This window comes from Diadema antillarum, unplaced genomic scaffold (genome assembly GCF_040938485.1).
Source record: "Diadema antillarum isolate AM-2024a unplaced genomic scaffold, OU_Dant_1.0 scf00000049, whole genome shotgun sequence".
NCBI classification, from domain to species: Eukaryota; Metazoa; Echinodermata; class Echinoidea; order Diadematoida; family Diadematidae; genus Diadema; species Diadema antillarum.
The window spans coordinates 1,348,635-1,376,554 of NW_027270938.1; the positions used below are offsets into that span (position 1 = coordinate 1,348,635).

Genomic DNA, 27,920 nt, shown 5'->3' on the forward strand with positions numbered 1-27,920 from the left:
AGTTCACTTTTGTAATTCGGTCTTATTCAAAATAACGTTTAGCTGTGGATGGTTCATGGAACACACACACACACACAGACACACACACACACACAAACTGTTTGAAAAACATAATATTATGCTTTATCCACAAGTATAAAATCCTTCATACTGGTGTTTTGTGTTTTTTTCATTGTTCTTCGTCTCATGTGTTGACATTGGTAAAGTAAGAGCTGACGTGTGCAGCATATCAATGTCAGAATGCATTCTATTCACTGCACACAGAACCTCAATTATGATAAGAGACTGCTTCTTACTCCTACTCATTTGGTGTGAACAAACAAAGCAAAGAGGCTGTACATGTATAGCAATGTGTTCCATTTGCCTGTCTTTTGAGTATATTTTGTAATAAAGGTTCACCTCTTTGTGTAGCCATCATGTGATAATCATTAGGTATTGTACATGTACTTGCTGTCACAAAAATGAGGCAAAAGCAGTCATTTGTTTCAGGTCACTGGTTACACAGAATTTATTCCTCTTTCTTTAGATACATACAAATTTGAAGACCTCTGGTCTTAGGGTGCACACTAACAGCAGGGGCGGATCCAGGAATTCCATAAAAGGGGGGCCTGTTTCGAAAATTAAATGGGGAATGTTCAATTTTTTTTTTTTTTTTTATCAACAAGAAATAACCTTCCCTTGAGACTTGATATAACACAGACAACTAAACATCTGTAATGAAAAGTAAAAACAAAGCATATCTGCAAAGTATGACACAAAAATTGCACGTCATGTTGCTTATGTGGTTCTGCGATGGCAGCCTCTAAGCGTTATACTACATTTAGAGTATTGTATAAACCATATAAAGTCATATTCAACAGAAATATGGGCACTTAACTCATCTGGTTGCTGTGAATACCCCCATGGTACAAAGTTTTCTTCTACGGAGGTAACGTCATGACCATACAACAGAAATTACGTGAAAGACTATAACAAATTATCACACACAAAAAAATCTGTACAAACTGCATACTGCCAAGGCATATACATAATAGCAATACATTCTGAATACCTATGACATTTATATAGTACACACATTAACTAACTTGTCGTTGTGTTGAAATCTACTTCAAAGCCTTGACATTGTCAAGAGTAATAGCCGACGCCTTGTAACGCTAATAATGAAATTATGTTTTCTTAAATAACGATACCACATAATGTGCCGGAAATCTGAAGGGTTGCCCCAATCTCGTTGGTTGGACCGCTGGATCCAACTTCGCAGCGGGCGGAGTCGCTATTTCAAACTAACGGGGTATGTGCTCCTACACACTCCCCCGTACGCCTCCCCCCCTTCTGGACCTGCCACTGAACAGGTGTCTGACACAATCTATGGTATTTGCACAAGCACACATGTCATTTTTTTTAAACAATATAAGTCACTGTTAAAACAATACCCCTGCATTTTTTTTTTCATCAAAGCACAAAGAATTACAGCTCAAGGCCTCACTTGTCACACTGAACCAAGTGTCTTAACTATCTCTGAGGTTCAATGAGGGCAGTCAATATCTACCATACTCTTGGTATCCTTCATACATTTTACATGATATTGTTAAGTTAATGTAACTCCTTTAATATTTTATATAAAACATGATATACACATGTGTGTATCTCTTATGGCTATTCAAACCTTTCTTTGCTTGATTCAGTTCACAGTATACACAGCACCTCTATTATAAATATATCAAACTACAGATGAGTACAACTCTTATGAGCAAACTAACCCTTTCCTGTTATTCAACTCACTCTGATAAAACCAGCAAACTACCATGTATTATGCTCTTTTATGTATGCCTTTATAATCATCAAATATTTCTTAGAACTGTGCATACACTTAGTGCCCATTCTCAGATTTTCCATATATCCAAAAAGGTATGTCATGTTCAGGCAAAACAAGACAAAAAAAAACAAAAAAAAAAAAACAACAACAAAAAAACAAACAATACAGACTCCATACACATGATAATCTTACTGCATGTTGCATGTAAACCTAGCAAATATTTGTCTGCATATACATGTGATAGTATGTGTAATTTAGCAATATGAGAATTTTCACTAAAATCCTCCATATAGACAAACCATTTTACTTTCTACACATCTACTAATGTCACAAACAGTTCATCATTCATTACCCTTTAGAAACATAATTCTTCGTTCTGCAATACTTCTCAGATCACAACATGGCTGTTGGTAGTAACATCTACATCACCAGTCCTTGTACCAGAATTCAGTTTAGCAGTCCAAGTTGTGATTAATAAGCTACATACCAAATATCCAGGTCAAGACTATTGTTTTCAGGGAAACATCATGTTTTTGTTGTTAACCATTTCAAGTTTGACAATGGAATATCATTGAGTGAGTGTTATGTGTTTACGACATTCTAGTACAATGTATTGATGATGATTACGAGCTTAAAAGCATGGCATAGTTTTGATTGAGGTAGTGATTCAGGTTGTAACTTTTTTGCAAGATAATTAAAATAAAAACTGATGTAAAACACTAAAGAGCATGGAATTATAGGATGAATTAAAAATCTATTAGATGAAAATCGGTTTTCATGGCTGAGATATCCAAAAATAAAGAGGTCTTAATAAAAGGTGTGACCCATCTTCCATTAGATCCATTGTTTTGCCTTGTTTATGAATTATCTGAGTAATTTCACAACTGGTTCAGTCAAATAAACTTTTAGTTCCTATTAAATTGTATTATCTTCAACATTTCATTTCTGTGGTTTCTAACTATCTCACAAAAACATGAAATCTTTATCTTAATCCAAAGTATACCATCCTTTTATAGTAACCTACACTGTACCACAACTATATTCAGCATAATATAGTTATTGACCTTCTACATAGCACTTCACATTTCAAAAACATAGATGTAGCAGAGTTATGTTTTCCACTGTAAAGAACAATACAGCTGCATCAATGATGAAGCATATTATCATATAGAAACACAACATGAATCTATAATGATTATTATACTGACAGGGCTGCACAGTAACCTATTTTTCCACTGAGCCGACCTTTCTATCGGAACAGTATTACCACAAATTTAAGAACATGCATGTGAAAACATCACCATGCACCAGGGCAATAGTGCACTCCCTATAGTATCAATATCAATTCATGAAAACATTATCTAGCCGAAATGTCTGTGATCTTCTAATTTGAGAATATCTATACAAGAAAACATGGCCTATTGATTACATGAAAATATTAGCTTATTTCTAAGGTATTAGACGGATAGGCAAATTTCACCTGTAATAAAAATTGCCACAATTGCTTATTTGCAAGTTGTTGACGCAAAGTTGACATAAATTCTAGGGATGCAAATATTTTCCTGTAGTACATGAATTCTAAATCATACTATCAGTAATGTTAATGTTCACTAAACATCTCAAATTTGACTGTGACAAACATGACCATCTTTTCCAATATAGCCATCAGTATTTTTGAAAATCATGTTAATCCAGCCACATTTCACAGAAAAAAAATCTGAAACTCTGTACTCAGTTTAACTAATCTATAGTTGTTCAAATGTAAAAGTCTGAAAATCATCCGGAGGTCCCCTTTAATACCCTGCTCCAAAACCTCAGACTCCTATGAAAAAAAAAACAAAAACACGTAAAGATTTTCATACACACCCAATCTGACCTTAATAGCTTAAAGGGATGGTACAGTATTGGTGGAGATGAGAATTGGGCTTTTAACCTTTTGCGAGATACCAAAAACACATTTATGAAATAGCACAGGGTATACCATTTTTAAAGAGGAATTAAAAGTTTATTTGATGAAAATCGGGTTTGGAATGACTGAAACATCCAAAAACAAAGTAAAACAAACGATTGAAATAAAAGGTGGGTTGCACACTTTATCAGAATCGCTCTGTTTTTTATATCACAGCCATATCAAAAAACCAATTTTTATCAAATAAACATTGAATTCCTCGTGGAATTACATGCTCTTTCATATTTCATTAAAGGTTTCTCGTTATCCCACCAAAAAATGTCAGAAACCTGAAATTAGGTCTCAACCAAAACTATACAATCCCTTTAAATGTTTCAGTTTGATAGGAAAAAAAAAATGTGTGTTACCATGGCAATGCTCTTACCTGATAGTAACACAAGGATGTCTTGTCTATTCGTATAGATCGTACATACGTGTACTAAATTTGACCTTAACTGCTTGAATGCTGTGGAGGTAATACGATTCACAAGGTTTTGACAAAACTATACTGTATGTTTATCATGGCAACACTTCGTCTCCTGGACACAAAAACCAGGTCTCATATCTATACTTTAATGCAATATCAGCTGAAGCGCAGACAAGGGCGAAGGCGGTGGAGCAAAGAGTGGTAAAATCGGCTCCCCAGTTATGGCCGCATAGTCTGCGTACAAGGCACACTCTAGCAGATGCTTTCCCAGCTACATTCAGGGCATGGTGACGGAAGGCGAGTGAGAGTGTCTTGCATGCTATGCACTTTGATGTAGGGTTATCTACACAGTAGAGATAAATGTGATCCACAGATGGTCTGATTCATTTGGGCCTTCAATTAGTAGACTCCTAGTCCCTGTATCACATCGAGAGAATACTGCAAAGCTGGCATGTCCTGTCTATTGAGCAAGGCCTGGCAGAAAAAAAAAAAAAACATGAAAGACTTACTGTTACCAATGCTGAAAATTCCTCCTTCATTATCGTTCAAATATTAGCATAAATATGATATTTGGTGTGTACTGCGAGAAAAGTAAACATATATCACTGTGATAACTGTTAATGATATGAACTTTTAACTTCAAAAGGCTTTCTTGTGTATATTTCAGACACATTGGCCCAAATTCACGAAGGTGGTGCAATTAACATCATGCTTTAAACCATGGACAATTTGTATGGAGCGCCAAGTGCCACATGGTCTACCGTTATGCGAAAAAAGAGGAATGTTCTTATGCATATTAATTTCACGAATTTTAGTTTTTATTTACAGTGTATGAATTGAATGCCACTGGCAATTAGCGAAAATTTCATTCCCAAAAAAATGCCATCAGCCCCAATTCGTGAAAATTTTGCACCGCGAATATGTCATGTTTTACAGTATTTTGTTACAAATTAGGCTATGTGACACTTGATGCTCCATATAAATTGTTTATGGTTTAAAGCATGGTTTCAGCCAAGTTTGGTGAAAATTAGACATGGTATTTTCAGAAAGATGAAAATGTAAAAACTTTATGCATGACGCACAATGGACAATGAACGACAAATGTCAGATGAAGAGTGATCGCAATAGCTCACTTGAGCCTTTGTTTGCCTCGAGTGTGATGAAAAGCAGAGGACTTGGGAACAGAAAAAAACTTACCTCAATACTTGGATGAAAGGATGGAGATGTCACGCACAAACACAGGCCAGTTCAACCTTCAACAGGCAAAAGAAAAGCCATTGGATATTGATCATATGGATATAATCCATGACTGATGTGTTATTTCGCCAGTTCTTTGCTTGCACAATGTCTGCCAAACACTAATAAATGATAGCAATCAATCAATACGAACTGTTGAGGAAACAGAGGTTTGAGCACGAGTTAAACTGATTTGTGTGAAAGGATTCAAAACTTGTGGTATATACCACATACATGACTGAGTCGAATCTTGTGTTAAAAACATGATGAGTCACAGTCGTCACTCTGTGTTTTATTCTGAAGTATTCATGTTATTATGAAGTATTCATTGATATGAATTACAACACATGAATGTACATTAGAATCTTGCATACACATACAACTCTTACTTTGTTCAGGGTCATTTAAACATTTTCATTACCTGCTTTCCCTTGATTTTCTTCTTCTGATCAGAGGCAGACCAGAAATTACAAATAGGGGGCACGAGCCTTGTGCCCCCCTGTCTGGCTTTGCTACTGCTCTTGACACTTATCACATGATCAAAAAACTTCTCCTTAGCATTCAACTTTCTGCATTAATATACAGTACATTTCCTCAAATCATCAATTTGCAAAATCTAGTTCCTATAGTAAACACAATAATCTTCTAGGCTATGTTATATTGCTGTTCTATGTCTGTCTCATGTCTGTTCTTTGTTTCACTTCAATTCTATATCTATTCTCTTTCATTTTAATTCTGTTCTACATTGTATTGACTGTATACTGCAATGATCACATTTCTGAGCTTTAAAGAAACTGCCATTAGCAATTACTTTGAAACAAAACTGGTAAATCTCATCTCGTATCTACATCAACTGCCACTTAATATCTTATTAATAGCACTGTAGCCAAAATACACTTACAGCCGGGATTAGTTTCTCACTAATTAATTTCTGAATGATACAATACTCATCTTTTCGTTTCGCAATGTCATGCATCACAATATTTCTTTCAACAAACTGTCAAAGATCATTACTTTTGTCATATGTTTTTGTCTATTCCGATGTCTTAATATTACAGACGTCTTGTCACTTTTTGTCTTGGAATGTCAGTTTTTTCTGTAGTAATCTTACTTTTATTGAAATCTTGTTTCATATTCATAAGCATGATCTTTTCAGTGGATCCCTCCATGCTTTGTATGTTTTGCTCATTGCATTTTTTTTTTTACTTCAATCACTTCGGTATTAACTATAATGTATCACTACTACTAAGCATCTTTTTTTATTGTCGTATACTCTCTCCTACATTTGTAATGACACAATTCTGTTTACCTAATTCTGTATTATAAAAGGAAATATGACAAATGAAAATAAATGTTAATTGATTTGAGAATATAGCACATTACTTTGCATAAACTAATAATGGCACTCATCAAAACTGTATTCTAATAGCTTCATGATAACTGTAATAAAGGGGAATAACTTCAGCATGAAGTGTATCGATACCTGCGCTATATACATGATCAATCAATGTATCACCTTCTGTTGTAGCATCAAGTACATGTTGCTGATATCCATAAGAACACATCAATTTATGCACACATGAATCACTTGAATGTTGTCTGAGATTTTCATTGAAGTCACCAATAACTATGCATTTTGTACTTCTTTGCTGCAATTCTATAAGTAACCTCTTAAGTTTCGTACAAAATTGTTTCTTGTCATATCTAGGAGGTCTATATATCACTGAAATGAGACATGAAGGACAAGTTACTGCAAATGTAATATATTCTAGATTATTGACATGTAAATCCAGCCTACTAATAGATTTGATTTTACTATACACTGCAACTCCACCATGTGCTTGATTTTTCAGTACAGAAAATAAGGGACTTTCATCAGAATAAGACTTTGACCGAGGCTGATTGTACATTTTGAACTGATCTAAATTCACATCAAAAATGTCATCATTAAGCCAAGTTTCAGTTAAACAAATAATATCAGATTTTTTTAATAGGAAATTTGATTGGATATCTTTGAAATGTGCTTTAAGACCTTGAATGTTATGTAACATGATATTCATAGTTGCAATGGAGACATCATTGTCAATGTGCATTTCATCAACAAATGTTGGCATGTTCTCTAAACTTTCTTTAACAGCTGGATTGCAATACACAACTTTTGGATCAAAATCTTCAATTGTTAGTCCACATAATGATGTAACACGGCTCAGAGCCACATATGCTTGCCCAGGCAAAAATATATTTTTCAGAGAAACAACAGCTTTTTCCACTGTCATGCCTTGTACTTTATGTATTGTGCATGCATATGCTAATTTCAAGGGAAATTGTTTCCTAGTATATTTTTTTCCAATTGATTCCTGTTGCATTTCTATTGACCGAGTTCCTACTTTTTCATTGTCAAATTTTACCACCACACTTGTAGGTCTTGCATTTTCATTTACTCTTACTATGTCAGTTACAGTGCCAATGCAGCCATTTGATAAGCCTTTCGTCACATTCACATTTTTGATAAGCATTACTCTAGAATTTTCAGCAATCCAAAGATATGCTGGCAAGGAAGCTTTAGTACATCTGCGTGGTTTGTCACACGTTTTGTTTTTACCCTTATTATCGAGTTCAGAATCTTCTGCATCAATACATATGATATTTGTGCATTTCTTGTGAAGCATTATTTTATTCCAGTCATTTACTTGTTTGTTTGAAGAATATATATGCAATGCATCCTCACATTCTTCTCCAGTTTGGCATGATTGAAGAACTGCTGCATCATCACCAGATAATTCATCTGTCTTTCCTTTTATCCTTAATTTGTTCAAAAGAACAGCAAACTTTATATCATCCTTTTGTCTCATTATTTCATCTAAGTTAATTATAGAGAAGTTGTCTGTCCATAAAGAACTTTGCAGTGTATCTTTATACAAAGGAGTACCTTTTACTGGGGGTAACTGATAGAAATCTCCAACTGCAATAACTGAAACCTTTCCAAATGGAGCATCATCACGTGTCTGCTTTATTTGCCTTAAACGTCCATGTATATACCACAACAGCTTCTGATCAACCATTGATATTTCATCAATTATTAGTATCTGTAGTTGACCCAGCTGATTACGTAAATGACTTATCTTTTCTTCTCCCAGGGGTTGGTAAGGTAGTGTAGCAGAAATGGGTATGGACAGAGAATTATGAATAGTACTACCACCAATGTTGTGAGCTGCAATTCCGGTTGGAGCTACTTTCATAATTGAAATATCATCTGGATTATGCATCATTCTGCTAAGAATTCTTGTCCCTTCATTAAATATGCATTTCACTAGATGACTTTTTCCTGTTCCAGCACCACCTGTCACAAATATCTGAAATGTTGTAAGTTCTTTTCCGTTAACTCTGTCAAGACACCATTGACGTATCTTGTAGAACACCTTTTGCTGCTTGCTATTTAAAGTTCTTAATAAGACATTACTGTCTTCTCTTGAAATACTACATGATCGAAATTCTATGCCATATGACTCTTTTTCCTGAGATTTGGACTCAAGATCTGGGATTCTAAATTCATTGTCAGCATCTTCAACTTCTTCATGGATTTTAGCGGTTTCATGTCTTTCAATTTCTGTTTCTGGACAGAGTAATCCCCATGCATCCTCTTGTGGACCAAATTTCTCAAGATATTCTTGTGCTTGATCAATCATATCAGCATTTTTTTCAAACTGCCTGAGATTTTCATTGACAATACTTTTGACACTTTCCAGGTTCTTATTATACATTCGTACAGATCCGGTTTGGTAAAATTCCTGATATGTCAAAAATTGATTAGGTTTTAACTGTTTATCAGTGCGGAATGGCAAATACAGTTGCAATATACTCTGATAATATTTTTCTGGGGTTACAGTCGGTGAAAAACGAGGAAATCTCACTACAGCATCATTGGTTCTTGATCGTTTTTGTACATAGCCCAGCTGATCTCTCAATTTGAACACATTCTGTTTCTGTTTCTTACCCTTCATATCAGATTCACTGAGTAGTCTATACTTTGAACAAAATGTGGCTAAACACATATTTTCAAATTCAAAACCATCGGGTCGGGCTTTATATTTATCAATTCTGTTTGGCATCCATGGACTCCTATCATCATCGTCTCGTCTGCTTTGAATAACACTCAATGGTAAACTCATCCTCACAGGGTTTGGTCCAACAGGTATAAACTCTACTTTTCTTGAGCACTCTTTCAATCTCAGGCTACAAACACGATACACACTTTCTTGTGCTGAAACTTCACGGTTTTGCATATACACATGTCCTATTTCTTTCATACTTTTCCGAGCATCTTCATTGCCCTCTTTCATTTCACTTTCTGCATTTTTCAAGAGCAAACCCATCTCTCTTTCTGCTTTTGACATGTATGACACAACATAAACAATGCAGGCATACTCATTTGTTATATACTGCAAATCCATATTGGCATTCCAAGCTCTGAGTAAGAATGGATTGTATTGATTCACCCATATATCTTTTGGATCTCTTCTCATGACAATATCTTCTTTTGTAGCTACAGCATTATAGGCATCTTCAAATTCCTTTTGACACATCCCAAGAACTTCAAAGAGCTGTCTAGCATTATCATATGTCCGTTCCATACATGATGAATTCTTTACTGTAGACAGAATATCTTGAGCTTCATCTGTAACTTCCAAATTATCATCAGGCTTCACAACAAATGTTTTCTCACAAGGTGGTCTTGGAAAATTAAATCTACAGGTAGTTCCCTTTTTCTTGCATGATTTTGAATGTTTCTTTGAATGAAGCTGAACATTCTTCACTATTTCATATAGTTCCTCATCTTCATCCTCACATGGAATGTTGCATGAAATGTACTTATCAACAAAATCTATGACATTTACATCTTTGTCGATACCCAAGTTAGGTGCGTTTTCAACCCAAAATAAACAGTGTGTGTGTGGAGATCCTCTCTGTTGAAATTCAATTCTGTAGAAGTAGTCAATTATCTTGCCAATAGGTTCTGCCGGAGAAAGAATCACTTTGTTCAAAAATGCATGAAAGCGTTTGTCAAACATACGAGCTACTGTCACTGGATTTGACCTTAATAAATTACACTTATCTGTCCAATCCAGATCATTTGCTTTTCTTCTATCACCTTGTTGATTTAGCAATGTAGTAATAACTTCAGGCCATCTCATTTCAGCTGATGAAAATGATGCAAACCATGTGGGCTTTCCAAGTTGTCTAACCATTGCTAATACATCTTTCTGCGTAGATTGCCAGTATGGAGGTGTTCCCCGTATTTGTTTCAGAAATTTGTATCCTCTATTCGAATCCAGTATCTCACGAAGTTTTCTTGTATCTTTTAGATCTGAACATTGTATCGATATGGGATTATCTATTTCCTCTGAGCTTTTTCTGAGAGCTATAGAAACATTAGAAAGTATTTGTTGCAGTTCATAAATACATTGAGCATAAAAGATATATTCTGTATTTTTTGCAAATCTGTTGTCTACATGCATCAGGCGATTATGTAAATAACGACCAAGTGTTACTTCAGTGTACCTGGTATCATGAAATGTTGGCTGGCCTGTTGGAAATAGAGCAGGAAAACATTTTGCCTCATTACCCTTATCCATCAACAACGATACAGGACTATTCTTTTCACAAGGTGCACAACATATAATATCTTCGAAAAACTGATCAAGCACTTCTTGCCTCATATCAACCTTCTGTAAACAGGTGTCCAACTGAATGCCTTGTAATTGTCCATCTTGATCATCCTCTATATCATCATCATCATCATTAGTTTCACTTGAATCCAATGGTTTTACACAAGCTGCTTGACTATTTTCCTCTGATAAATCAGAGCTCCATTCATTATCTATAGCAATATCAGAATACCACTTATTATTTTTCTTCAAATATTTCAATGCAGCTAGCACATTCTTCTTCTTGACAAATTGATATTCATAATATCCTTTATATGACAGTTTCCTCTTCAGTTTCACACGAATAAATTGATCATCAGTCTCTGGTCGAGGTAATATCTTTACAGTTTCATCTGTGCGTGAAGGTACACAAACTGTTGGGCCATGTACTCCATATTGTCCTCCTTTAGGCAGGTTCAAAATTTTCATAAATGGAATGTTTAGAGCAATCAAATGCGTTTCCAACTGATTCAGATTTCCAAGTTCCGCAGGAATAGCATGTAATTCTAAATTATTTTTGCTAGCTTCACCAGGCATATTACCAGCTAATAATTTCCTGTGACAAGTGTAACAAATCCATAAACATTTTCTTGGTGACTTTACTATTTGACAGTCAATATCACAGTCATCACTGCATGTATGCAAGTACTCCTCTTTTACGCATTTCGTATCATTATATTTTGCTTTTGTGCACTTCAATACTTGATTTTTGAATAATAATTTCAAACATACACAACATACATATTCAGGGCCATGTGAAACAATTTCCTTAAACTTTTTCAAAACATGATCACAATTTCTCATATCAACTTTCTCTTGCTTTTTTCGTTTCACATTTCTCATTGCAACTTGCTGTCTGTACACAGAATTTGTCTTGTACTTAATGCTAGCAACTTTTCTCATAATTTTCTTATATCTTTCCCTGAATATAGTATTGTTTTGATAATTAGCTCTCTTTATTTTGTTTAGCCTCTCTCTCAATAAAGCATTCGTTTGATATCTACCTTTCCTCAGTTTCATAAGCCTTTCTCTGAATAAAGCATTACTGTGATATCTAGCTTTCCTCAGTTTCTTAAGCCTCTCTCTGAATGAAGCATCGTTTTGATATCTTTCTTTCCTCAGTTTCTTAAGCCTCTCTCTGAATAAAGAATCGTTTTGATATCTAGCTTTCCTCAGTTTCTTAAGCCTCTCTCTGAATAAAGCATCGTTTTGATATCTAGCTTTCCCCAGTTTCTTGAGCCTTTCCCTGAATAAAGCATTGTTTTCATATCTAGCATTCCTCAGTTTCTTGAGCTTTTCTCTAAATAAAGCATTGTTTTGATATCTAGCTTTCCTCAGTTTCTTAAGCCTTTCTCTAAATAAAGCATTATTTTGATATCTAGCTTTCCTCAGTTTCTTAAGCCTCTCTTTATATAGAACATTGGTTTTATAGTAAAATCTTCTCATTTTCTTCAGCCTTTCTCTGAATGAAGCATTGTTTTGATATTTGACTTTCATCTTTGTGCTCATTGCTTTCTTGACATTTTCTCTGTAAGTGGGATCAAAGGAGTACTTGTCTTTTTGTCTCGTCCTCATTTCTTTTCTCTTTTCTAACCTGTAATTCACATCTGTTTGATATTTTACTTTCTTTGCTGCTGCATTTCTAACTTTGCGGAATAGAAAAGGCTGATCATCTGATGAATATTCAATTTTTAACTGCCTTTGCTCATTTTTTCTCTTTTCTCTCTGTGCTCTCATTTGATCTCTATTTTTTCGTCTGGTAACAGTAGCATTCTTTTTTTTTCTTTTTCTCCTTTTTGTAGTTTGCATAGTAGTTTTAACATCTTCAGATTCTTTAGTGTGTCTTCTCATTTTAACTCCAGGTTCCATGTCATCCTCTAATACTTCATTGTTTAATACATTGATTTGACAATCATTGACTTGTTTTGTAAATTTCTTAGTTGTTGTGAGTTTTCTCTTTCTTGTCACAAGTCTTTCCATATCAGTTACATTTTGTGATCTTGACAGCTTTGGACATGAATTCGATGTTTGGATCCTTGGACACACAGATTCTATAATATCATAATGATTGCCATTTGTGTGTTGTAAGTAAATGCCTCTTTGTGATGTAACAATTCCAAACTGCAGTTTGCTTGCACCAAATAATTCCCATTTTGAACAGTTATCTTCATATATATAAATATCAGTATCTAGCAGATTTGATAAGGCCATTATTTCCAATTCTGTAGCCCATGTGCCATTGTTGAATACTCTTTCCTTTGCAATGTATTCTACAATATCTGTGTATCCTGACCTTAAAAGGCTTACATAATCTCCCTTGTTTTGTAAAATATGCTTAACTATTGCTTTTCGAACATCACGGTGTGAATCTTCCTTGCCACATGTGACATATGATATAGCTCTGTAAAAGCAATTTCCATCACCAGTAATTCTATAGATAGTCAATGGTTGTGACAGAATAGTAATATCATTGTTTTCTACCACATCTCTTTGCATATCAGTACTGCTACATTTGTCATTAGCTTTTATACCTAATTTGCAACAAAACTTCTCTCTATCAGATTTATTCACAGGACTGTACATGAGAATAATCTTTTCTATTTCTCCCACTTGTTTCACCTCGGATGCATCAATGTCGGCATTTAATGTCTGTTCACATGTGTTTTGTAATAGAATTTGTGTCTCTTGCAGGTTTGCTACCATTATTTGTTTTGATGTCATTTTCCTCATTCTAACACTGCATTTCTTTACTGTTAGGGTTTTAGTAATCTTAGATGATAAATCATGACTTTCCTTCTTGTTTTCCACACTTGTATCTGAATTCACATGAAATACAGGTAATTTCTCATCCAAAGTACTAGACATAACAGTAGTTACACTTTCCACTACATCAAAATGATTGCCTCCAGTGAACAGAATATATATGCCTCTCTCAGTTGTTACTTTGTTGTAGTATCCAGGTTTCCTTGCAGACAGTATTTGCCAATTTTCTGTTCGATCATCATACACATATATATCACGATCTAGCATATGTGCCATTGAACTAATATCAGTGTGACCAGCCCATGTTCCTAAATCCATCAATTTCTCTTGAAGTACAAACTCCCTGACACTCTGATATTTCATTGTGTCTATTATATTTTTAAATAAATCACCCTTTTCCAGTAAATGTGCCACATTGGATTTCCTGAGCATGAAATGGTTTCTTTCGCTGCCAGTAACTACATGAGCAATACTTCTGTAAAAGCAGTTGCCATCACCCATAACTCTCTTGATATTTACAGGTTTCCCAATATACAAACTTTCATTTCTATCCTCCATTGATTCATTGGCAGTACCACTGTAACTGAAATTCAATTTATTGCACAAAGACCGCTTGTCTACGTACGTAATCGGCACAAATTTGAAATTTCGATCTCTTCTTTCTGTTGTCTTCTCAACTGAAACAAATTCAACTTCATTCTCATTTCCATAGTCATCACTGTTTACATTTACTCTGTTTTTCTTTGTGTCATGTTGAGTCTTACAGCTATCACTGCTAATTCCTTTAACATGATCACAATGTTTTGAAATGTTGCTATTTTGATCATTTGTATTCCTACATGCAGTATTTAGTGAGTTTGATCTCTTGGAGCCACTAGTTGTCAATGCATTTTTCTTAGAATTGGATTCTAATGCCAGACCAGTTAGTTCAAACTGAGTAGTACGTAAATCACATGCCATTGATTTTGCCAAATTCAAACAGTGTACCTGTATACCTTGCCATGATGAAATGCTAAGCAAGACACTGCATCCATCTTGTACCAAGTATCCATCATGACTTCTGGAATGAGAATCAAATACATAATAACCATTGTCATGTGTAATGATTGCAAATGTACTCTCAGCAAAATTCATAAGACATGCATCATATCTGCATAGTTCTTGTTCTAAGGCTTGGCTCAATGACAAAGCACCAAAATTTGACAAATTGTTTTGATTTCCATCCAACACTCCATATTTTGATTCAGCATAGGTTATTTGAAATTTTTCATCCAGAATATGAAGTTCCTTGGGTAATTCATCTATCATTACAAGCTCTTCATTCAGTGGAGAATCCTTCTTTATGTAATAATACAACTCATTCCCAAGTGTCAGAATCTGATCAAGATCACAAGATCTCATTTCGATTCCATTCTTTGTTTGGGTGTAGAGAACTGCCACAAGGGAATTACATGCACATTGTTTGCCAGCACTGTAACCAAATCGTTGATCACCTTGATTAAAATTTCCTTGTGCGATTGTTTTGGTCATAGGATATGACTGCCTTCTACCACATTCAGAACTTGAGAGTGAAACAGGCTTACAGACATGTTCTTCAGTCTCTAAATCACTTGCAGCTGGTTCATCATCTAATACATGTACTATTGATTCCTGTACATCATATGAATTGTGGTGGTCAGTACTTTTCGCAGAATCATCATTCATTACTATGCAGTCAGATGGATTAGTAGTTTTTTCACTTTCAGGCAAGAATATTGATTCATTACAAACTTCAGCACACTGTGTAGCTGAAACAGGTCTCTGACATGGAGAGTGAACACTTACATCTGTACAACAATTCACAGGGAACAATTCCTTCACTGATAATTGTCTGTCACTTTCAACATCTTTTCTTCCACTGTAACATGGGTTTAGTTCATGCACATTGTGCATTCTGTCACATTTCACTTTGGAGATATCATTCGAGCTTGTGTTGTCTCTACTTGTGGAATTACTGTCCTCATGGTCAGATGTTTCATTCTTACACAACTTTTCATTCTTTGCTACATGTTCTCCTTCAGGAATGTCAGGTTTGACCTTTCCATTATTACGCACCTGTGAGTCAGCATTTTTTTCCGGTAGCACACTTTGTCTGTTGATCTTCGTGAAACGACCTTTCTTTCTTGGTTGCCGTGCATTTCCACCTCCATAGAGCCTGTTCACATTCCAAACTTCTTTTTCAATGTCTGTGGAAGGGACAGAGGCACATGTAGTCTGATCACATTTCGGTACACAACATTCATTACTCATATTCGGAGTGCTTTTAGCCACATCAGCCCAACTTCTCTGTGTTTTTGCATAGATTTGCTCAGTGTATTTTGCCATCACACGAGGTGACTGAACACACTTTGAATATACATTCAATACAGATTCAGTATATACCTGCAGACTATCATTTCGTTCTGTGTCCAAGTTTGCATTCACTTTTTGCTTCACGAGTTTACCAGGTTCTTTTTGCTTCGTTTCTGCTTTTGATTTCTTGCCCTTGCTGGTCTTGGCTCTTTTCTGTTTTTCAAGATAGTAGGCTTTCATTGCTTTGCCAATGTAGGTCACACCAGGTTGGAGAGGCACACCATTTACTGATCTCACTGAGCTCTTGTTAAAGGTCTTGGTCTTGGGATTGTCAGTCATTGTTTGGGATGTAGTCACTTTTGTCTTCCTTGATTTCACAGTTATCCAACCATCATCAACTGCAGTTTCTAATGGCTGAAATTGGCTCTTGGTCAGATTTGTCATGAAAGTCGAATCTGATTCATCTCTCTCACAATCTGCTCTTTTCTGCACACTCACATTTGTCATTTCTAGAATTCCATTGTCCTTTCTTTTCACATACCGGTACCTCTTTTTCAGTCTCTTGCTTGGTTTCCTTCTCTGGTTGCTCTTGCATGATGAATGTGAAACATCAGCACCAGAATCTTCATCACCAATGTCTTTGAGAAGCTCGTATCTGTTGAAATGACAGGGAATGCCAATTTTGTCAAAGATGCGATGGGCAATATTATTGCTTCCACATGCTGAACATATCCAAATCAACCTTGCATCACACAGTCTAGCCTCAGAAATAGTTCCTGTACACTTCACATGAAACTGCTTGCCACAATCCTCACATGGTACTCTGCTTTCATTTTCATTGATCACATTACAACATGCATCACATTCACTGACCTCTACATTTCTCAAGTCGCAACTATGGAGGATATCTAGGATATCACCAATAACATTCTTGAATTCACTTGCTTCCATTGTCAAACTACAGGGCTTTGAAAGTAGGTACCTATTACCAAATAAATGTACTGTTCAATCAATATATTCCTTGAATCACTATACTTATATGAATCAGGTCTACCCCTGGTACTCTGTATTGCAATTGACAACAAAATTGTAGAATTGTATTGCCTTGAAAGCTAATATATGATACGTGAACTGTATTACACTGTACAATGTACTTGCAATGAGGCTGTGACACCAGTCCTTATAATGTTTCTACCAACAGGTGGCGCTTCTTATCTACCGAGAAAAATTATTTGTACAAGGTGTGTTGTTTAATTAGTTACTACCAATAGGTGTCGCTTTTTGTCTGCCAAGAAAAATTATTTTGTGCAATGTGTGTATTCTTAATTGTTTCTACCAACAGGTGGCGCTCTTTGTCTATTACCTGCTAGTAATGGCTACTGCGGCAATTTCAGGAATGCGATTATAGCACTCTCACCTTTGCTTATCTTTGTGTACACCTGTCTTGCCACCAGAAGACTTGTATTGTCTACCGCAATAACGTTTACCAGATATAATGCTTTTGTCTTAAGATGGCGCTCTTCAATTCTCTTTTACCGTAAATTCCCCACTCAAGACACCGTTTCTCAAGTGATGCAAGACTATATTTCTATTTTTAAATTTTCAGCAAACTTCTCGCCTCCTGTAAGAGAATTCTCTTTCAATTATGATTCTCTTCAATTCTGATTGCTTTATAGTTTTCACCTCCTTTACGGAATGCACTCTTTATTCAACACTCCTTAAAACTCTTTTGTTAGATTTCGACTCTTTTTCTCCTCAATTCTGACTCTTCCTCTCTTATTACTCTTTCTCTCTTTGATTCTAACTCTTTCTGTCTTTGATTCCGACTCTTTCTGCCTCTGATTCTGAGACTCTCTCTCTCTCTCTGATTCTCTTTGAAATTATTTCAAGTTCTTTCAAGATAGAGTAGGATCAAAGATTCAGGTTTGCTGAAGATTCAAATTCAGTTACAGCAGATAGAGTTTTATCTTTGTAATCACAGTCTTCTATTTGTGCAACTTTAAATATCCCAGGTTGGTTCCCTTTTTTTTTACAAATTTGACTATTTCTAAAGCATGTAATAGCAATTTTATAAGATTGTATTTACTCTAATCAAGCCCGTTTTTTCTCTATCACAATTTATATCCCAAGACAAATTCTCAAATGACAATGTTTTTTAGTACTCGTACTTTCAGATCTCTGTTTATCCCTAATATCACTCTTTCCTCTTTTTAGTGTAATATCACTCTTTGTATTTAATCTCCAATACTACTCTTAACACTTATTCTGCAATTCCACCCCTTCTACTTATTCAGTTAAATCACTGGTTGCACTTTTTGTGTACTATCACTCTTTGCATTTATTTATCATTATGACTCTCTGCACTTCTGTTCCAGTTTATATACAGGGGTTTCACTCGTTTCTTGTTTTCTTGATTGTATGTATACTTTCCAATTTTCTTGTTATATACAGGGGTTTCACCTGTTCTCCGGTTTTCTTGTTATACACAGGGGTTTCACCTGTTCTCTGGTTTTCTTGTTTTTTCAGGGGTTTCACCTGTTCTCCTGTTTTCTCGTTTATATACTTTCCAATTTTCTTGTTATATACAGGGGTTTCACCTGTTCTCTGGTTTTCTTGTTATATATACTTTCCAATTTTCTTGTTATATACTTTCCAATTTTCTTGTTATATACAGGGGTTTCACCTGTTCTCCGGTTTTCTTGTTAGGGGATACAGGGGTCTCACCTGTTCTCCGGTTTTCTTGTTATATACAGGGGTTTCACCTGTTCTCCGGTTTTCTTGTTATATACAGGGGTCTCACCTGTTCTCCGGTTTTCTTGTTATATACAGGGGTCTCACCTGTTCTCCGGTTTTCTTGTTATATACAGGGGTCTCACCTGTTCTCCGGTTTTCTTGTTATATACAGGGGTCTCACCTGTTCTCCGGTTTTCTTGTTATATACAGGGGTTTCACCTGTTCTCCGGTTTTCTCGTTTTTTTCAGGGGTTTCACCTGTTCACCTGTTTTCTCGTTTGTCAGGGGTTTCACCTGTTCACCTGTTTTCTCGTTTGTCAGGGGTTTCACCTGTTCACCTGTTTTCTCGTTTGTCAGGGATTTCACCTGTTCACCGGTTTTGTTTTACAGGGGTTTCACCTGTATCCTGTTTCGCTTTACAGGGGTTTCACCTGTATCCTGTTTTCTTATCCAGGGGTTTCACAGACCTGTAAAGAAAGAAAACAAAAAGAACATTAGCTTTGTTGAAATTATATTGTGGTTTCTGATCCTGCCTCCCAAAGTCAGGGGAAAATTATGCTGCCCTACGATCTAAAACTCTGAAATTTTCAAGTTTGACTGCACTCTTACTAAGAGGTCACTATGGGTAACGAAATTATGGTGGCAAAATCAAACTGATGATATCTGCTCTTCATTTTTTTTTTTTTTATAATATAACCGGGAGGGGTAGCCATTATATTAGAGCGGAAAAACTAATATCATTTTCTTCATTCACTCAAAGTTAGCTTTCGAAGTTACTTCCTTTTGTGACCTGAGGGAAGCATAATTTTCCAAGACTTTCTTACGCAATAACACTTGCTGTCTTCCAATATAATGTTTTGTCTTCTAGATCTTCTTTGACAATATATTCCTCATCAATATACATGTAGTATTACCAAAAGATGCATAAAGTTTTGACATATATCTGATGCAAAAATAAAAAAATAGATAAATTTGACTTCTGACTGGCAGGACACTAAATGTGGACTTCATCACTCTCATCAATTGTGAACAAAATTGACATAGCAATAAACAAATAATTGGGAACACATGACCTCAACATGACTTTTTTTATGGCAAAGAGAAGCTTTCATTATTTTTGTTGGAAATGCCAGCAAAAATTATTTGTTATATAAAATTGCAAAATCTAACCCCGTAAACACATTTTTGTTTTTCATCCCCCTCACAGTTGTTTAACATATAAACATTCAAATAATATATGAATAGACTGGAATGGTGACATGCTACCTTGATGGAATTTATGAATACTAAGGACAGGCCTTAAACAAAGTGCCAATTTCATGACAAATTCAAAGTACTTTTTTATGCAAAATGATAAAGTAAAAATAAGGTCCTTTTGTCACAATCTTAACAATTCAATCAAAGTTTTTGGTACCAATGGCAAAGGTATTGGTATCAACGACAAAGGTAATTGGTATCAATTTAATGGCAGAGGTTACTGGTATCAATTCAATGGCAAAGGTAATTCGTATCAATGGCAAAGGTAATTGGTCTCAATGGAAAAGGTATTGGTATAATGGCAAAGGCAAGTATATTCCATCTTACAATGCATCTATTGTGAGTGCTACAGTAGTCTTCACGGATCTGAACAATCCAAAGTGACACACAGCAAACTAGGAAGCAGTGTGCGGATACATTTGGATTGTACTACTCATATCAGCAGGAATGTGAACAAACTCTTGGCATATTTCTGAATTGTGCTTACACACACCTTTTTACTAATTAATATGACATAATTTTTAATTAGCCAAATGGTTTTAGAGCTACACAAGTCTCCCACTTCACCCTTTGTCCCACTTAACCCCAGTCTTCCCTATTCCTTTACAGCAATACTAACCCTATAAACAAGGGATTTTGTAATCTCAAGTCAGTACACATTGCCAGTAATTTGAATCAACCATACAACAGTAGTGTAGTTTGGCAGTAGGCTATAAAAAATTGATGAAAACAAGCACAACTGGTGTAGGGCCTACACACAACACAGTGTACATCACTTAACCCTAACTAGGCCGGGCTATTTAGGTAGTTGATAGAGCCGGGGGGGGGGGCCTCCCAGGCCCCCCCTCCAGATCTCGGCCGTCGACCGCGCGATCGCGACGAAAATTAGCACACACATCGCCTATGATGTAATCCAAAATGCCATGAAGTTAATTTTTCAAAAAATCATCATTTATGCTAAATTATGCTAATTTATGCATGATGATGCATAAAATCAGACTATTTGGTATAAATCACACAAAAAAAGCTCAAAACAGGCACATTTTTTGTGTAAATATTCTTTTTAGTGTCCTTAGCAAATGTAGTTAAAAAAAATTGTGATATCAGAAAAAATTCCTAAGAATTTTATTGTTTTTTTGAATTTCTTATGTATTTCATTGTTTTTTCGACTTTATGTTTTTCATTGTTTTTTTGATGAAATTTGTCCGCGACATCGCTCCGAACAAGAAAATATGTTATTCAGTGATTTTAATCAATAAAACACCAAAATAATCATGCTTTTATGAAATTTGCCAGTAAGCACAGTTTGCATTGAAATTGTACACGAATTAACGTTTTTGAGCAATTTTTGGTCTGACATGCATGTACATATTTATGCGTAACTTCGGAACCGCGCGCCCGGGCGTCGCAAATTTGGTGTCAAAAGATGCGGGAGACTCGAAAGAAAAAAGTCATGAAACGTAGCGGCGATAGCTTTTTGCGATTGCGATACATTGCGCGGAACGTCGAGGGGGGGGCCTCGGAGGCCCCCCCCCCGGCCTAGTTAGGGTTAAGTGATGTCAATGTGTGCTATATTCCATTTGTCATCACCCCACTGCAAAACTTGCACTTGTGTCCTTAGAGTACATTAAAACCCTCGTAAACAACTTGAAGAAGGAAACATTTCCTTTATAAACAAGACAATTGCCAAAATGTCTCTTGTCCGTTTGCACAGAATAGAAAAAATTCTAACTCTCAAAGTTTGGTAACCCATGTCTGTGACCTTTAACCTTGTAATGACCTTCAACTCTCCAAGAGATATCTACCAAATAAGATTCGTTCCAAACAGACATGTCCGTCAAGAGCTGTGAGAAATTACCAAAATGCACCCTAAAAAACATGACTTTGGCCCCTAAAAGATCATTGACCCCTGCCTGTGACCTTCGACCTTGTGGTGACCTTCATCTCCCAAGGAAACATTTACCACCTAAGTTTGGTTGCAAACAGACATGTCCATCAAAAGTCATGAGCCATTATCGAAACACGCCATCAAACACTTGACTTCAGCCCTTAAAGTTCATTGACCCCTGCCTGTGACCTTTGACCTTAAGGTGACCTTGCTGTTTAGTAAAATGTGTAACTTTCCATAACCACTCTACCCTCTAAATTTCATTAAAATTGAACCCCTCAGTACAGATATTCCAGTTTCTGTAGCGTTACAGACAGACGACAGACAAGCCGACAATGGACGGTCGGACGCTGCACACAATCCCTTAGTCCCGCCCCTCACCTCCAATGGGCTCAACAAAAACCTACAATAGGCAATCACGTACAACTCAAATGAAGTCGTTCAGTGCCCTGTTCCATCTCTCATGAACCCAAGGTAAAACTGCACGATTAGTCTATTGAAGATACTGGTATCCTCACAATAGACTACACAAGCCTGATTCTTGTCCAAAAAAAAAACTGCAATAACTTATTCTCCTAAAGTGAATAATTGTACATCCTGCATAACCTTTAGTCACTACCAACAATACGCAAGTATTTACTTTAGTGGGATATACTATAGTGCAATGCCAGTTATCATAAACACCAATGGCAGACATATTCCTTCACAGGAATACTACATATTGCGCAGTGTTACGTCACATATTGCCTGTATTTTAAAGCTACCATGTAGACCTTACTGCAGTTTGGCACTAGGATGATGACTGATGAAATAACATCCAACTGCTGCACACAGATCACAATCTGCACCCCTGTGTGGTTTATTCAGTCTTTTAACACCCCAGTGCAAAACTGCACATGTGTCCTTGGTACATTAGCCTGCTAAAGATGAGTCCCAAGTATACTCAATCTGGCGTCTAAGGAAAAAGCATTTTATATCAATATCAGTTCATTTTCTTAAAAGAAATACTGCTATCTCCACAGTAGACTGCTCAATTCCAACTCCTGCCAAAAAATAACATTTGTACCTAAAGTGTTAAGGGTAATCGGCAATGCACAATAATTTAGCCCGCTAAAGTGAATTACCCAAACACTATACCACTTTGCTCTGTCCACGAAAAAAAACCCCCGAATCCTCCACAGATCCAAATGATGATGAGGAATTCTGAAACAAAAAACAAAAATGCTATTATTCAATAAAATATATATCTTTTCTATTAATATAACATGCAAACATAAGTAACATTTGAATATCATAACAATCATGAATAATTAACATTCCAGTATTCTTGGTTTTGACATAGACTGTCTCTAATGTATCGCATGTTGAATGGCCCAAACTTCTACACTGTTTGCTATTGAAACACATGAAGTAATAGTATTGCAACTCATGCCTTTCTGACTTGACAATATACCACCTAAATTTGGATCCAAACAGACATGCCCGTCAGAAGTTATGAGAAATTATCAAAATGCACCCTAAACAACTTTTTGGCTCCTAAGAGTTCATTGACCCCTGCCTGTGACTTCTGACCTTGTGGTTACCTTCATCTCCCAAGGAAACATTTACTACCTAAGATTGGTTGCAAACAGACATATCCATCAAAAGTTATGAGCCATCATCGAAACACGCCATAAAAAAACTTGACTTCCGCCCTTAAAGTTCACTGACCCCTGCCTGTGACCTTTGATCTTAAGGTGACCATGCTGTTTGGTAAAATGTGTAACTTTGCATAACCACAGTACCCTCCAAATTTGATTAAAATTGAAGCCCTCAGTACAGATATTCCAGTTTTTGTAGCGTTACAGACAGACGACAGACGAGCGGATAAAGGAGGGACAGACACTGCACACAATCCCTTAGTCCCGCCCCTCACCTCCAATGGGCTCGACAAAAACCTACAATAGGCAATCACGTACAACTCAAATGAAGTCATTCAGTGCTCTGTTCCATCTCTCATGAACCCAAGGTAAAACTGCACTATTAGTCTATTGAAGATACTGGTATCCTCACAATAGACCACACAAGCCCGATTCGTGTCCAAAAAAAAAAAAAAACTGCAATAACTTACCCTCCTAAAGTGAATAATTGTATAACCTTTAGTCACTACCAACAATACGCAGGTATGGTGGGATATACTAAGTACTATAGTGCAATGCCAGTTATCATAAACACCAATGGCAGACATATTCCCTCACAGGAATACTACATATTGTACAGTGTTACATCACATTATATTGCCTGTATTTTAAAGCTACCATGTAGACCTTACTGCAGTTTGGCACTAGGATGATGACTGATGAAATAACATCCAACTGCTGCACACAGATCGAAATCTGTACCCCTAATATGATGTCACTGTGTGCTTTATTCAGTCTTTTAACACGTGTACCCCAGTCCAAAACTGCACTTGTGTCCTTCATACATTAGCCTCTTGAAGATGAGTCCCAAGTATACACAATCTGGGGTCTAAGGAAAAAGCATTTCACATCAAAATCAGATCATCATCTAAAAAAAAAATACTGCTATCTCCACAGCAGACTACCAAATCCCAACTCTTTCCAAAAAACAACATTTGTACCTGAAGTGTTAAAGATAATTGGCATTGCACAGTAATTTAGCCCGCTAAAGTGAATTACCCAAACACTATACCAGGAAAATGACCTCTTTGCTCCGTCCACAAAAAGAAAAACCAAATCCTCCACAGATCCAAATGATGATTAGGAATTCTGAAACAAAAAACAAAAATGTTATTATGCAATAAAATATATACCTTTTCTAATACTGTATAACATGCAAACATAAGTAATCTTTGAATATCATAACAATCATAAATAATTAACATTCCAGCATATTTGGTTTTGACAGACTGTCTCTAATGTATCGCATGATGAATGGCCCAAACTTCTACAATGTTTGCTACTGAAACACATGAAGTAACAGTATTGCAACTCATGCCTTTCTGACTTGACAATATTCGCATGAAACAATGAAAAATTACCTGAAAATTTGTGCAGTTTTGATAGGATACCTAACAAAAATACTAGTCCAAAACTCTTTGAATAATGTCAAACATTTTGAAGGATATTAGGACAGAAACAGAAAAGAATAAAACCTTGTTTCATGATTATTAATAATATTTAAATACTGTAAAACATGATATATTCGCGGCACGAATTTTTCGCGAATTTGAACCGACAGCCTTTTTCGTGGCATGAAATTTTCGCGAAGTGCCACTGGCGTTCAATGCATGTAGTGTAAACAAGGACTTTCGCGTGCATTTTAATTTCGCGATTCTTGGCGCTCGCGAAATTAAAGTGCACGCAAAAATTTGTTTTACAGTAAGAAAATTCGGGCAAATGATATCTATTTTCGGGCAAGTGTTTTGCAAGTATCAAAATTACCTAGCCTAATCAGGCAATTGCCCCCCCCCCAAAAAAAAAAAAAAAAAACAAGAAATTGTGTACCACCCTGAAACTGCCCTAATTATCCATTATCATTAAAGGGGAAGTTCAAGACTGGAACGGAGTTTGCAAATTTCCTAAAGAATCTTAGGTACGGTAATTATCCAAATTCCAATAAAGATACATTTCTGACAATTAAGAACTCGTACCTAAGTACAATGTAGTCTCTTCCCCTGTATGCCCCCTAAAAAAAAGGAAAAATGAAAGGGAGAAATGTTGTTTTTCGTATTTTATTACCACTTTTCAATCATTCTGATTATCTGCGCCACGTCATCCTCTAACCCTAAGGAGTCCATGAAAGAGTCTATGACTGAGCTCATCATATTAGGTTGATCACGTCACGCTTACTCTGTTCTAGGTTTCTGCTTACGTGCCTACCTCTGTCAAGCAGAGCTACCAAGTCTCACGCATGCTGCGCAAGACTCTAGAATTTAGGGGCCATCTCACAATCTCATGCATGACACCCATTTTTCTCACGCAACTTGGACCTATAATAATGAGCATAGCTCAAAAGATTTAAGTGATAGTTGCAATTGAGGGTATATTTCCCTTTTGTCTGTCAAAATAAGAAAAAAAATAATCACTGAAGTGTGCACCTGACCGCACCATTAAGAGCAAAAAATTGAAAAAGCTCCCTACCGTGGGAGGCCACAGGAAGGAAAAACCCTCCCACACCCTCACTCGCGCGCACATTCGCACGCCGAGATACCAAGTCATGAAAATCTCACTCATAAAAATTGTTTGAACTTGGCATCCCTTGTCAAGTGGCAGTGTACAAGATAAATTTCCCTCCACCATAATGGTGTGTGTGCAGTGCATCTATGTACAGAGCATCTATTCACAGGGATGCCAAGTTCAATTTTTAGCTCTTAATACTATAGACCTAGTCTTAATGGCACGATCAGGTGCATAATAAAGTGACTATCTTTTCTTTTACTTATTTTGAAAGACAAAAGGAAAATATAGGCCTAGACCTTATGTCTACCTTCAATTGTCAATTGTAACTATCACTTTAATCCTTTGAACCATGCTCCTTATTATGGGCCCTAATTCCAGACTTTGCCCCATACGTGAGAAAAATGGGTGCCATGCGTGAGATCGTGAGACGACCCCTAAATGCTCGAGTCTCACTCACAATGCGTGAGACTTGGTAGCTCTGTATTCATATCATGCACAGAAATCACTGCTATTACACCACATAAATACGCCCTCTATCGATCTGTTAGCTAAGAAATGGCGTCCGTATTTCGCCCATGAACCTACTGACGTTCTACTTCTACCCCTAAATCACTATCTCTTTGGAATTGAATGGAACTTAGGCTTCCTACAAATCTCACCTTGCCCATAGATTCAGGTAACATGGTCTAACATTAAATTCTACGTAACTACGTTAGAAACCTTGCTTGCGACCAACAGCCTCATACCCACTACAACGTACATTCAGGGAGGTATCTCCCTTGATTTTACTTAGCTGCGGCCCGGGGGCCTGCATGTGGTGCATACGGTGGGGCCAGGCCAGATACCAAGAATCGAGTAAGGGGGACAGTCTGTGTTTAGACATGCCTGTGCACCTACCTGGTATGGTACTCGAGCTGAAAACTCAGTGTCAAACAAAGGTCGTGTCTTAGGCTAGGAAGAAATTAGACGTAGAGTAGTCGTAGAAAGTTTACAGTTATCATCACACCATAGCTTTACGTACGTCGTGATTGCATACAAAGTACAGTACTCAGCACATCGTACCACTGTAAACACGCGTACTGTACACGTACACGGTATAGATAGGGATCGGAGAACATGTGTGTACGTGTATAGAGCGCACGCAGTTTGGTAGGCCTAGGTACATACGCGGAAGCACAGAACATCAGTCTTACAAAGAGTTCTGTGGGCTGAAGACGTTGTCACGCACAAACGCTCAAACTATGGCAAGCCGAGTGTATTTCCTAACCATTAACTACAGTTCAAATTTACGATCAGCTCGATATTCCGAAAGTTCGTTATTCCGAGGGCTCTTTATTAGGTGATCCGAGTATCCTCTCGGATCACCTATTGTATCTGTACGGATTCTTTCTTCTTCTTCTTCTTCTTCTTCTTTCTTTATTTCTCCCCAAAAGTTGTGCAGAGGTTAGCTCAGAAAGTACTATGCCTATCAAGTTCAAACTTATACCATGTATGTATCGTGTCCCAAAGACGGCAATCGAACTAAAATCAAAGTGATCAGTCGACCGTGACGTCACTATGACGTCATTGTATGAAAACACATTCTCAATCATATCTCATTAATGGAATGAAGTTTTTCAATGAAATTCACGTCACA

General features: G+C 36.5%; 2 long non-coding RNA genes across 8 annotated transcripts; both read right to left on the reverse strand.

Moving 5' to 3' along the window:
- Positions 1–479: 479 nt before the first annotated feature.
- LOC139715519 (uncharacterized) lies at positions 480–16,999 on the reverse strand. 3 transcript variants are annotated; one of them, XR_011709831.1, is made up of 5 exons: positions 16,774–16,999; positions 15,990–16,120; positions 14,891–14,955; positions 5,389–5,444; positions 480–4,665 (listed from the first exon to the last, which is right to left on the reverse strand). It is a non-coding gene; the product is annotated as an uncharacterized lncRNA (long non-coding RNA). The 3 variants fall into 3 exon arrangements; XR_011709830.1 differs by having other exon boundaries at positions 16,768–16,999; XR_011709832.1 differs by having other exon boundaries at positions 14,883–14,955; positions 16,768–16,999.
- A 28-nt stretch (positions 17,000–17,027) lies between these two features.
- Positions 17,028–27,634, reverse strand: LOC139715520 (uncharacterized). Of its 5 annotated transcripts, none has more exons than XR_011709837.1 (4): positions 27,182–27,634; positions 24,782–24,871; positions 23,228–23,306; positions 17,028–19,425 (listed from the first exon to the last, which is right to left on the reverse strand). It is a non-coding gene; the product is annotated as an uncharacterized lncRNA (long non-coding RNA). The 5 variants fall into 5 exon arrangements; XR_011709836.1 differs by having other exon boundaries at positions 24,795–24,871; positions 27,182–27,631; XR_011709834.1 differs by having other exon boundaries at positions 23,241–23,306; positions 27,182–27,628.
- Between the last annotated feature and the right edge of the window lie 286 nt (positions 27,635–27,920).